The sequence below is a fragment of the Oryx dammah genome, unplaced genomic scaffold (genome assembly GCF_014754425.2).
Source record: "Oryx dammah isolate SB20612 unplaced genomic scaffold, SCBI_Odam_1.1 HiC_scaffold_2, whole genome shotgun sequence".
NCBI lineage: Eukaryota > Metazoa > Chordata > Mammalia > Artiodactyla > Bovidae > Oryx > Oryx dammah.
In genome coordinates, this window is record NW_024070186.1 from 15,835,124 (window position 1) to 15,847,500 (window position 12,377).

The window sequence follows — 12,377 nt, forward strand, 5'->3', positions numbered from 1 at the left end:
GCCAAAAAGCAGTAAACCCACACACACTACAAAGGGATGTTCCCATAGAAAGATAGCCCTCCAAGACAGTCTGAGAGTCTGGCATTGAGGGGAAGAGCCCCTAGAGCATTTAGCCTTGAAGGTCAGCAGGGCTTGAGTAAAGAGCCCCACAGAGCTGGGGGAAGCAGAGAATCCACTCTTGGAGGGTGTGCATGGGTCTCACGTGCACTGGGACCCAAAACAAAGCAGTACCTCCATGGGAACCTGGGCTCCACCTCCCTAAGCACAGTTTCCTGGGGAGGTGAAGGTCAACAATAGCTCACTGTGGGGGCAAGGACACTGGTAGTGGAAGACACAGGGAATATTGACTGGAGTGAGCTGTCTCAAAGGTCCACACTTTGGTACTAAGACCCGGATCCACCCAACAAGCTGCAGGCTCCAGTGCTGATAAGCCTCAGGCCAAACTACCAGCAGAGGCCCACGCATCAGTAGACGGTCTGCACAGAGTCATCCTGAGTTCACTGTGGGCAGGAGGAGAAGGGGATGACAAAGTATATGATGGTTGGATGGCATCACCAACTCAATATATTACTAAAAGAGGTGTGTGGGTCTGGCTGCTTGCCTCTCAAAAGCCAAGAAACAGGCCAGACTGGTGGAAAGGAAAGTTGGCCTTATTTCAGATGCCAGCACTTGAGGGGAAGAGTGGTGGACATCTGTCCAAAGGCTGGCTCCTCCCTACCCTGACAAACAGGGATGAGAGCTTTTATAGACAGACTGGGGGAGGGTCTACATGCAGACACAACACAGTCATCTCTAAGTCATCTTCAAATTGGTCATCAGTGCTCTGACCAGCATCATCTTGGTTGTTTTAGGGACAGTTAGTCTTCAGTTCCAGGGTCCATTTGTTCCCATTTCTTTGCAGCCAGTTCTCGGATGTGTGGCAGCTCATGTCCTGGGGACAGCCTGGTCATCATGTAGTTAAATTCTCCACCTGGTGTTTTGGTATCTATAGGACAGCTCACAGGACATGGCTCAGAATATTATCTATGAAAGTGAAAGTCGCTCAGTCGTGTCCGACTCTTTGCGACTGGATGGACTATACAGTCCATGGAATTCTCCAGGCCAGAATACTGCCGTGTGTAGCCATTCCTTTCTCCAGAGGATCTTCCCAGCCCAGGGGTTAAACTCAGGTCTCCCGAAATGCAGGAGGATCCTTTACCAGCTGAGCTACCAAGGAAGCCCATCTATAGCTCTTGAGAAAAAACTAAAGGTTTTTGACTGTGCTTAATGACTACACTATTATTATTTTGTCTCCTTTGATCATTTCCCTTTGTTTCCACATTTCTCAATTCTCTGATTAAAATTAATCTCTGGCTAAAGTTTTCCATAAATGAAAGGCAGGCAGAGAACATGGAGGGAAGGGAAGGACCAAAGGGTCCTGCTCTATTTCAAATGGGTATGTTCAGTCGCATCTGTGACCCCTTGGACTGAAGCACATCAGGCTTCCCTGTCCTTCACCATCTCCCTGAACTTGCTCAAACTCATGTGCATTGAGTCAGTGATGCTGTCCAACCATCTCATCCTTTGTCTCCCCCTTCTCCTCCTGCCCTCAATCTTTTGCAATGAGTTGGATCAAAGTATTGGAGCTTCAGGTGGCCAAAGTATTGGAGCTTCAGCATCAGTCCTTCCAATTAATGTTAAGGGTTGATTTTCTTTAAAGTTCATTGCTTTGATCTCCTTGCAGTTCAAGGGCTTCTCAAGAGTCTTCTCTAGAACCACAGTTCAAAAGTATCAATTCTTTGGGGCTCAGCCTTCTTTATGGTCCAACTCTCATATCCATACATGACTACAGGAAAAACCATAGCTTTGACTGTAAAGAACTTTGTTGGCAAAGTGATGTCTCTGCTTTTTAATATGCTCTCTAGCTTTGTTATAGCTTTTCTTCCAAGGAACAAGTATCTTTTAATTTCATGGCTGCAGTCACCATCCACAGTGATTTTGGAGCTCAAGAAAAAAAAAATCTGCCACTGTTTCCATTTCCCCCCCATCTATTTGCAATGAAGTGAGGGGACTGGAAGCCATGATCTTAGTTTTTCTGAATGTTGAGTTTTAAGGCAGCTTTTTCACTGTTCTCTTTCACTTTCATCAAGAGGCTCTTTAGTTCCTCTTCACTTTCTGCCATAAGGGTGGTGTCATCTGCATATCTGAGGTTATTGATATTTCTCCTGGCAATCTTGATTCTAGCTTGTGATTCATCCAGCCTGTCATTTCACATGATATACTCTGTATATAGGTTAGATAAGCAGGTGACAATATGTAACCTTGATGTACTCCTTTCCCAATTTGGAACCAGTCCGCTGTTCCATGTCTGGTTCTAACTGTTGCTTCTTGACATGCATACAGATTTCTCAGGAGGCAGGTAAGATGGTCTCGTATTCCCATCTCTTTAGGAATTTTCCAGTTTGTTGTGATCCACAGTCAAAGGCTTTAGCATAATCAATGAAGCAGAAGTAGATTTTTTTTTTTTTTTGGTAATTCCCTTGCTTTTTCTATGATCCAACAGATGTTGGCAATTTGATCTCTGGTTCCTCTGCCTTTTCTAAATCCATCTTGTACACCTGGAATTTCTCAGTTCATGTACTGTTGAAGTCTAGCTTGAAGGATTTTGAGCATTACCTTGCTAGCATGTGAAATGAGCTCAATTGTACGGTAGTTTGAACTTTCTTTGGCATTGCCTTTCTTTGGGATTGGAATGAAAACTCACATTTTCCAGTCCTGTGGCCACTGCTGAGTTTTCCAAATTTGCTGGCATATTGACTGCAGCACTTTCACAGCATAATCTTTTAGGATTTGAAATTGCTTAACTGGAATTCCATCACCTCCACTAGCTTTGTTCATAGTGATGCTTCCTCAGGCCCAATTGACTTCCCATTCCAGGATGTCTGGCTTTAGGTGAGTGATCATACCATTGTGGTTATCCCGGTCATTAAGACCTTTTTTGTACAGTTCTTCTGTGTATTCTTGACACCTCCTTTTAAAATTTTCTGCTTTTGTTAGGTCCATACCATTTCTATCCTTTATTGTGCTCATCTTTGCATAAAATGTTCCCTTGGTATCTCTAATTTTCTTGAAGAGAGCTATAGTCTTTCCCAGTCTGTTGTTTTCTTCTATTCTTGCACTGTTCACTTAAGAAGGCTTTCTTATGTCTCTTTGCTATTCTTTGGAACTCTGCATTCAAATGGGTATATCTTTCCTTTTCTCTTGTGCTTCGCTTCTCTTTTGTCAGCTATTTGTAAGGCCTCCTCAGACAACCATTTTGCCTTTTTGCATTTCTTTTTCTTGGGGAGGGTTTTGATTGCTTCCTCTTGTTCAATGTTATGAACCTCTGTCCATAGTTCTTCAGGTACTTTATCTATCAGATCTAATCCCTTGAATCTTTTTGTCATTTCCACTGTATGTCCATTCGAGACTGCGGCCACCCCGCCAGCACAGGCCTCTCGCCTTCGCCGCCGGTGGACAATGCAACCAGTTCTCTATGGATGATGATATTGCCTCGCTCGTGGTCAACAACGAGCTCCGGCATGTGCAAGGCCAGCTTCGCGGGTGATGATGCTCAGGCTGTCTTCCCCTTCATCGAGGAGATGCCCCTGGAACCAGGGCGTGATGGTGGGCATGGGCCAGAAGGACTCCTATGTGCATGATGAAGCCCAGAGCAAGAGAGGCATCCTGACCCTCAAGTAGCCCATCAAGCCCGGCACTGTTACCAACTGGGACGACATGGAGAAGATCTGGCACCACACCTTCTACAACAAGCTGCGTGTGGCCCCCGAGGAGCACCCCATGCTGCTGACCCAGGCCCCCCTGAACCCTCAAGGCCCACCATAAGATGACCCAGATCATGTTCGAGACCTTCAACACCCCGGCCATGTACGTGGCCATCCAGGTTGTGCTGTCCCTGATGCCTCTGGCCACACCACTGGCATTGTGATGGGCTCCCGTGACGGGGTCACCCACACAGTACCCATCTACGAGGGGTACGCCCTCCCCCATGCCATCCTGCATCTGGACCTGGCTGGCCGGGACCTGATGGAATACCTTATGAAGATCCTCACGGAGCATGGCTATAGCTTCACCACCACAGCCGAGCAGGAAATCGTCTGTGACATCAAGGAGAAGCTCTGCTATGTCACACTTGGACTTCGAGCAGGAAATGGCCACTGTGGCCTCCAGCTCCTCCCTGGAGAAGAGCTACGAGCTGCCGGACGGGCAGATCATCACCATCAGCAATGAGCAGTTCCGCTGCCCTGAGGCTCTCTTCCAGACTTCCTTCCTGGGCATGGAATCCTTCGGCATTCACGAAACTCCCTTCCATTCCATCATGAAGTGTGACGTTGACATCCGCAAGGACCTCTGCGCCAACACGGTGCTGTCTGGCGGGACTACTATGTACCCCAGCATCGTGGACAGGATGCAGAAAGAGATCACTGCCCTGGCACCCAGCACGATGAAGATCAAGATCATCGCATCCCCTGAGCGCAAGTACTCCTTGTGGATTGGCGGCTCCATCCTGGCCTTGCTGTCCAGCTTCCAGCAGATGTAGATCAGCAAGCAGGAGTACGACGAGTCCGCCCCCACCATCGTCCACCGCAAACGCTTCTAGGCGGACTGGTAGTTGTGTTACACCCTGCCGGGGTCCAGCCCCCACAGGATCCAGGGAAATCCGAAGGAGAAACAGCGTCGGCGATTGATTGAGAGAGAGAGAGATAGATAAGAATGTTGTAGATAAGAAACTAGAGGAGAGAAGAAAAGAGGCTGGAGTTCCTTGGTTTATACAGAAAATCAATAAAGTCTCAAGACAAGAGACTTGCACCGTCTACGTGAGGCCACAGGTGCCCTCCCCGTCTCCCAAGGGAGTGAAGGTGCAGGGCGCCTTCCCGTTCAGGTCTTAGAAACCCAGGCAAATAAGTAGACATGGCGGATCTCTGTACTCCAGATGGGAACTAGCCTGAAAGAGAGAGTAAGAGGAGGAAAATGATTGACACGAGGAGATCAAGCTGCTTTGATGAGTGAGATCCATAGCTTTATTTTTAAACGGTACTTATATACCTTTTTTGTACATAAAGGAAATGAAAGACACAAGGTCATACAGAGTCAGCCCAACATTCCAGCAGTATTGCCTTTATCGAAACCATGCTTTTTTTTCTGCATACCTTTTCCACAAAAGATGTTGTGTACAGTATCTTCTGGCCTTGGAGGCCTGTGAACATTTTTATGACCCTCTTTTGATAAAGGCTGCTCAACCAAAAAACTTGTTTTCCCTTGAAGCGTTTTTCTTTATATTTCTAATCTTTGTCAGCCTCAGAAAGTGCCAAACAGAGTTACGTTTTTCACAGAGCAAAGGTGCAATGAGTTACAAGAAAGAACCAATTAGCTCAAAAGTTTGATATGGTTAAATTCAAGGCTACACTTGTTTTTCTAGCATTCTCACTATGTTAACTAATGCATTCCCAGGTGCACAGTGGATAAGAGATATGGGAATTTAGCAACAAGCATTGGCCCAATAATGAAATCCTACATCAGCACTAGCACTACTCTAATAACTTTTAACTCTTTCAAAGACTCTATGTTTTAGGCTTTCCGTGCCTCTCACAGTTGGGAGGCTGTAAATAATCACATGCGTAGCTATAAGGGTCTGGATATACCTGCCGAGCAAGCTAGAATGCTAACAGAGGGGGTTTGATTTGAAATATTCCTCTCATGTCCAGGAGACTTATTAGCTATAGTCCTAAGTTGATTTTCTCCAGAGAAAGGTGGTCAGGGTTAGCCCCCTGTTAATGTCAGACGAGTTGGTGAAAGTCATGAAACAGTAAAACAGACAGATTCTGGTTTTGGGGTAGATGCTCGAGAAAGCCTAGGGAGCCCCTTGAGTTCTGAAGCCTTGCTTAACAGTTCTCTTCCACATGACTTTGTCATGGGTGGGATCTCCCGTGGCGGCTCCCAGCAACACCCTTTTTCTTGACAAAACCTAACTTGTGCAGAAAACGAGATGAGATTGGCATGGCTTTATTTTTTTTGTTTTTGCCTTTTTAATTTTTTTTTTTTTTTTTTGGCGCTTGACTCAGAATTTAAAAACTGGAACAGTGAAGGTGACAGCAGTTGGTTGGATTGAACACCCCCAAAGTTCCACAATGTGGTGGAGGACTTTGATTGTACTTTTTTTTTAATAGTCACTCCAAATATTGTGAGATGCATTGTTACAGGAAGTCCTTTGCCTTCCCAAAAGCCACCTCACTTCTCCCTAAGGAAAAGGGGCCAGTCCTCACTGAGTCCACACAAGGGAGGTTATAGCATCGCTTTGGTGTAAATTATGTCCTCCCCCCAAAAAATTTTATTTTTAATCTTTGCCTTAATACTTGTTCTTTTTGTTTGTTTTATTTTGAATGGTCAGCCATCATGGCCCCCTTTTTTTGTGCCCCAGCTTGAAATGTATAAAGGCTTTTGGTCCCCCTGGGAGTGGGTTGAGGTGCGGAGGCTGCAAGGGGTTTCCTGTACACTGACTTGAGACCAGCTCAATAAAGTGCACACTTTAAACACACACACACACACACACACATAAATTTTGATTTGGATTTGATTTAGGTCAGACCTGAATGGTCTAGTGGTTTTCCTTACTTTCTTCAACTTAAATCTGAATTTTGCAATAAGGAGTTCATGATTTGAGCCACAGTCAGCTCCCTGTCTTGTTTTTGCTGACTGTATAGAGCCTCTCTATCTTCAGCTGCAAAGAATATAATCAGTCTGATTTCAGTATTGACCATCTAGTGATGTCCTTGTGTAAAGTCATCTCTTGTGTTGTAGCAAGAAAGTGTTTGCTTTGACCAGTGTGTTTTCTTGGAAAAAGTCTGTGTTTTCTTGGCAAAATTCTGTTTTGCCCTGCTTCATTTTACTCCAAGGCCAAACTTGCCTGTTACTCCAGGTATCTTTTGAATTCCTACTTTTGCATTCCAGTCCCCTATGATAAAAAAGACATCTTTTTTTTTTTTTTTTTTTTGGCTCTAGAAGGTCTTGTAGGCCTCAAAAAAACTGTCCAGCTTCTTTGGTGTTAGTGTTGGGGCATAGACTTGGATTACTGTGATATTGAATGGTTTGCCTTGGCAGCCTACCAAGATCATTCTGTCATTTTTGAGATTGCAACCAAATACTGCATTTTGGACTCTTTTGTTGACTATGAAGGCTACTCCATTTCTTCAAAGGGATTCTTGCCCACAGTAGTAGATATAATGGTCATCTGAATTAAATTCGCCTATTCCCATCCACTTTAGTTCACTGATTCCCAAAGTGTTGATGTTCACTCTTGCCATCTCCTGTTTGACCACTTCCAATTTACCTTGATTCATGGACCTAACATGCCAGATTTATGCAATATTGTTCTTCACAGCATCGGACTTTGCTTTTACCACCAGACACATCCACAATTAAGTATTGTTTCTACTCTGGCTCAGCCTCTTTATTCCTTCTGAAGCTATTTCTCTGCTCTTCTCCAGTAGTATATTGGACACCTACCGACCTGGGGATTCATCTTTCAGTGTCATATCTTTTTGCCTTTTCATACTGTTCATGGGGTTCTTAAGACAAGAATGCCAAAGTGGTTTGCAATTCAGAGACCCAAAGAAAAGCTGATGTTGCAGCTCGAACTTGAAGGCAGTCTTGAGGCATAATTCCCTCTTTCTCCACAGACTTCAGTCTTTTTCTCCTAACACCTTCAACTGATTGGATCAGGTCCAATCACATTACTGGGTATAATGTGCTTTACTCAGCATTCACTGATTTAATGTTAATATCACCTAAAAAAGAGAACCTCTTGATGAGGGTGAAAAAGGACAGTAAAAATCTGGTTGAAACTCAAGATTCAAGAAACTAAGGTCATGGCATCCAGTCCTATCACTTTATGGAAAATAGAAAGGGAAAAAGTGGAAGCAGTGACAGATTTTCTTTTCTTGGGCTCCAAAATCATTGCAGATAGTGTCTGCAGCCATGAAATTAAAAGAGACTTGCTCCTTGGAAGAAAAGCTGTGACAAACCTAGACAGCATATTAAAAAGCAGAGACATTACTTTGCTGACAATGGTGCATGTAGTCAAAGCTATGGTTTCTCCAGTAGTCATGTATGGATGTGAAAGTCGGACCATAAAGAAGGCTGAGTGCTGAAGAATTGACGCTTTCAAATTGTGGTGCTGGAGAAGATTCTCGAGAGCCCCTTGGATAGCAAGGAGATCAAACCAGTCAATCCTAAAGGAAATCAACTCTGAATATTCATTGGAAGGACTGATTCTGAACCTCCAATACTGTGGCCACCTCATGTGAAGAGCCAACTCATTAGAAAAGGCCCTGATGCTGGGAAAGACTGAAGACGAAGAAGAGGGCAACATAGGATGAGATGATTAGATAGCATCACTGACTCCGTGTACACGAATCTGAGCTAACTCCAGGAGATAGTGAAGGACATAGGAGCCTGGTGTGCTATAGTCCATGGGGTTGCAAAGAATCAGACATGACTTTGTGACTGAACAACAAAAGCACCTAAAAATACTTTTGCAGAAACACTGACACATAAAGTTAATCATCAGAGATGGATACTTCCTCAGCATAATAAGTTGTATCTTTCTCTGCCACTAGTGTCTGTTTTTAAAGTTGGGAACAAAATAAGGGTACCACAACTATTTAGCACTCTACTAAAAGTACTAGATTTGTAATCAGAAGAAAGGAACTAGAGATGTAAAATTGGAAAGAATAATGTGATGCTATCACTAATTTTATATCTGCAAAATATCAAATACTCAACTGAAAGGCTCAAACAAAAGGATTCATGAAGACAGCATCATAATAAATTAATACACAGAAATTATCAGCTTTCATATTCAGAAAAAATCAGCCAGTTAGGAGAAAATGAAGAAAAGATCTCTTTTGCAACGACAAAAAGACTAAATACCTAGAAATAAATTTAGTAAGAAATTGGAAAGACTTTTATTGAGGAATTTTCAAAATGTTCTGAAGGAACAAGAAGATGTAATGAACACATAGAAACATTTCCTCTTCTTGGATAGGCTATATCAGTGTTAGAAAGGTGTCAGTCTCCCTCCATTAAATTATACGTGATCTCCATCAAGTCCTGATATGTACTTTGTGGGCATCTATATATGCTAATTCAAATGTTGATATGAAAAAATAAGAGCAGCCAGGAAAACTTTGAAAAAGAAGGGTAATGTGAATGATGTAACCATGATGACTATTAAAACATAGGATAAAGTTTTAAAACCCTAAATAACAGAGATCTCACAAGCAATGGGACAGACCAATGGAGGATAAATATAAATAGAAAAAGGAAGTTCAGAAACAGACACAAAAACACACAGTTAAGCATGTGATGTCATTTTAAACCAGTGGAAAGGATGAACTAGTTAATACCATTGATATAACTGGGTAAACCATCCAACAGAAAAACCATATCCCCCATCTTGCACAAGCATATATTCCATATGGATTAAAGACTGAATTTTTTTTTTTTAAGAGAAAACAACAAGCCATAAATGCACTAGAAGAAAACATATTTCTTTATAAAGTTGCAAGTTAGGTCAGTACAGTTCAGTTGCTCAGTCATGTCCAACTCTTTGTGACCCCATGGACTGCAGCATGCCAGGCTTCCCTGTCCATCACCAACTCTAGGAGGTTGCTCAAACTCATGTCCATTGAGTCAGTGATGTCATCCAACCATCTCATCCTATGCCACCCTTTTTCCTTTTGCTTCCATCATTCCTGGCATTAGGGTCTTTTCCAGTGAGTCACTTCTTTGAATCAGGTGGCCAAAGTATTGGAGCTTCAGCATCAGTCCTTCCAATGAATATTCAGGATTGATTTCCTTTATGATGTACTGGTTTGGTCTCCTTGCAGTCCAAGGGACTCTCAAGAGTCTTCTCCAACACCACAGTTCAAAAGCATCAGTTCTGTGCTCGTCTTTCTTTATGGTCCAACTCTTACATCTATACATGACTACTGGAAAAAGCATACTGGAAATTGGGGTAGGCTTTTCTAATAGACTCAAATCCAGAAGACACAGTAAAAAATGTTTAGTAAGTTCGAATATGTATGTATGCGCTTTTCTCAAAAGCAAAAACAGAAAGGAAAAAAAAATGGACATAAGGAAAGCCAGAAGACATGACAAACTGGAAATAAAAATTGCAACTGTTAATTTCCATTAATTATCACATATGGTTTTTCTAATGTGACAGACATTAACCTGAGCACTTAAAAAGCTTAGTTTAGTTAAGCTGTATACCAACCCCGTGATGCAGAATGATTACTAATTCCATTACACAACTGGGAAATTCAAACTGGAAGGGTTAAGTAATTTGCTGAAGTTGCAGAACTAGTATAAAGAGACCTCCATATATGAACCCTGTAACATGACGCCAAATACAGGATTCCCCAGAAACTGACCAGCAACCCAGTAGAAAAAAGGGCAAGAGAGTTGAAGAATTCATAGAAAAAGAACTCCAATTGCCTCTTATACATAGGAAAAGATATCTAAAGTTGCTCAAATAAATATATGCAAATTAGAACTTCACTGAATCATTTGCAGGAGATGCAGGCTTGATCCCTGAGTCGAGAAGATCCCCCGTAGTAAGAAATGGCAGCCCACTCCAATATTCTTGTCTGGAAAATTTCATGGACAGAGGAGCCTGCAGGCTATAGTCAACGGCATCGCAAAGAGTCAGTCATGACTGAGCATGCAGGCAGAGATGCAGAGAAATCATTTTCCACTTTTGAGCCTGGCAAAAAATCGAAAGCTTAATACTCAATTTCCTGATGAGAGAACAGGGAAAAAGGTCATCAGTCATCAGTTACTCATGGGAGTGTCAACCAGGCTAATCCCTCGAAAGGGCAGTAGGACAGCGCTTGCAAGGATGACAAAGGTGGTGTCTTCTGATCCAGCAGTTCCCTTCCTGGAAATGAATTGTAGGTGGGCCCTCCCACGTAGTGAGGTTTGCATAAGGTTATTCACTGTCTAGGAGCAAAATGGGGAACAGCCCAGATGCTGTCAACAGCTCTCTCCCTCCCTCTCTCCCCCTCCCCCAAGCACTCCTCCACTCTCTTCCCTTCAAGTGTTTGGGTCGGCATGCCCTCACACTTTGAGGATGGATTCTCCTGCTATCTTCTAAATAAAATAGAGCTGTAACGCTGATTTGCCTAAGAGCTATAACACGGTTTGTCCAAGACCCGAGAGCTGTGACGCTCCGAGGGCTTTAATGTCCATTGCTCCAAATCTTTGTTGTGACGAGACAAAGAACTGAGGAATATTCACTCGCATGACATCTGTGGTTCTGTTACTCGGATATAACCTGGCTGAAGAAACCTTGGAAGAGGCCAAGCACAGCGGGAGCCCAACTCAGCGAAGCTCCTGCGCTAGAAGCAGAAGGTGAAGAAATCCAGTGCAGGGGAAGGCCCATCATGCTGGAAACCGGGACAGTGAAAAACAAACTCAGCAGAAAGCTAACGTGGCCCAGTCTCAGATCCCAGAAGACCTCCAGTTAAGGTAAGAGGTCCTCGCTGGAGGGACATGCCTAACGAAATCTTAATTCCTTTACAATCTCTCGTTTCTTGTTTCCTTGAACCTCCCGCGAACAGGCGGGCGGCAGGGGGCGCAATTGAGGAACTCTGGAGAGGCTACTCCTCAGCACGTCCCAAAGGCGCTATCTGCTGAGCCCCAGTAGCTGTTACACAAGCCAGTGGGGGTTCTGCTGTCCTTTATCTTCTCTGTGCCAAGGGTCAGACCAATGAAACTGTGAGCGCCGGTCAGATATTTAGCAAATTTTCCAGCGGGCTATGAAGGGGATTCCTTGGCACGTTTTTCCCACTGCTTTTTCCTCCTGTCCTTCAGCTCTCTCCCGGGACTCAAGTTCAGCCAAAACTAATGAAACTCAGGCCCTGATGTCTCACTGCAAAAATTCATTGAGAGACAAAGCGATAAGAGGTGGATTTGTTAGGATCCAGAGAGAAGCCACTCTTCAGGGTGTGAACCATTGCCAAGGGTAAGGGATGGGGCCACGGAATTTTATTGATTATGCCAAAGCCTTTGACTGTGTGGATCACAATAAACTGTGGAAAATTCTGAAACAGATGGGAATACCAGACCACCTAACCTGCCTCTTGAGAAATCTGTATGCAGGTCAGGAAGCAACAATTAGAACTGGACATGAAACAACAGACTGGTTCCAAATAGGAAAAGGAGTATGTCAAGGCTGTATATTGTCACCCTGCTTATTTAAATTCTATGCAGAGTACATCATGAGAAACGTTGGACTGGAAGAAACACAAGCTGGAATCAAGATTGCCGGGAGAAAT

The 12,377-nt window shown here is 43.6% G+C and overlaps 1 long non-coding RNA gene and 1 pseudogene across 1 annotated transcript; one reads left to right on the forward strand and one right to left on the reverse strand.

Moving 5' to 3' along the window:
* Positions 1-1,247: 1,247 nt before the first annotated feature.
* LOC120856823 lies at positions 1,248-6,514 on the reverse strand. Its single transcript, XR_005719494.1, has 3 exons — positions 6,193-6,514; positions 5,169-5,181; positions 1,248-1,262 (listed from the first exon to the last, which is right to left on the reverse strand). It is a non-coding gene; the product is annotated as an uncharacterized LOC120856823 (long non-coding RNA).
* On the forward strand, positions 3,253-4,639 carry LOC120856777 (annotated as a pseudogene).
* Positions 6,515-12,377: the final 5,863 nt, after the last annotated feature.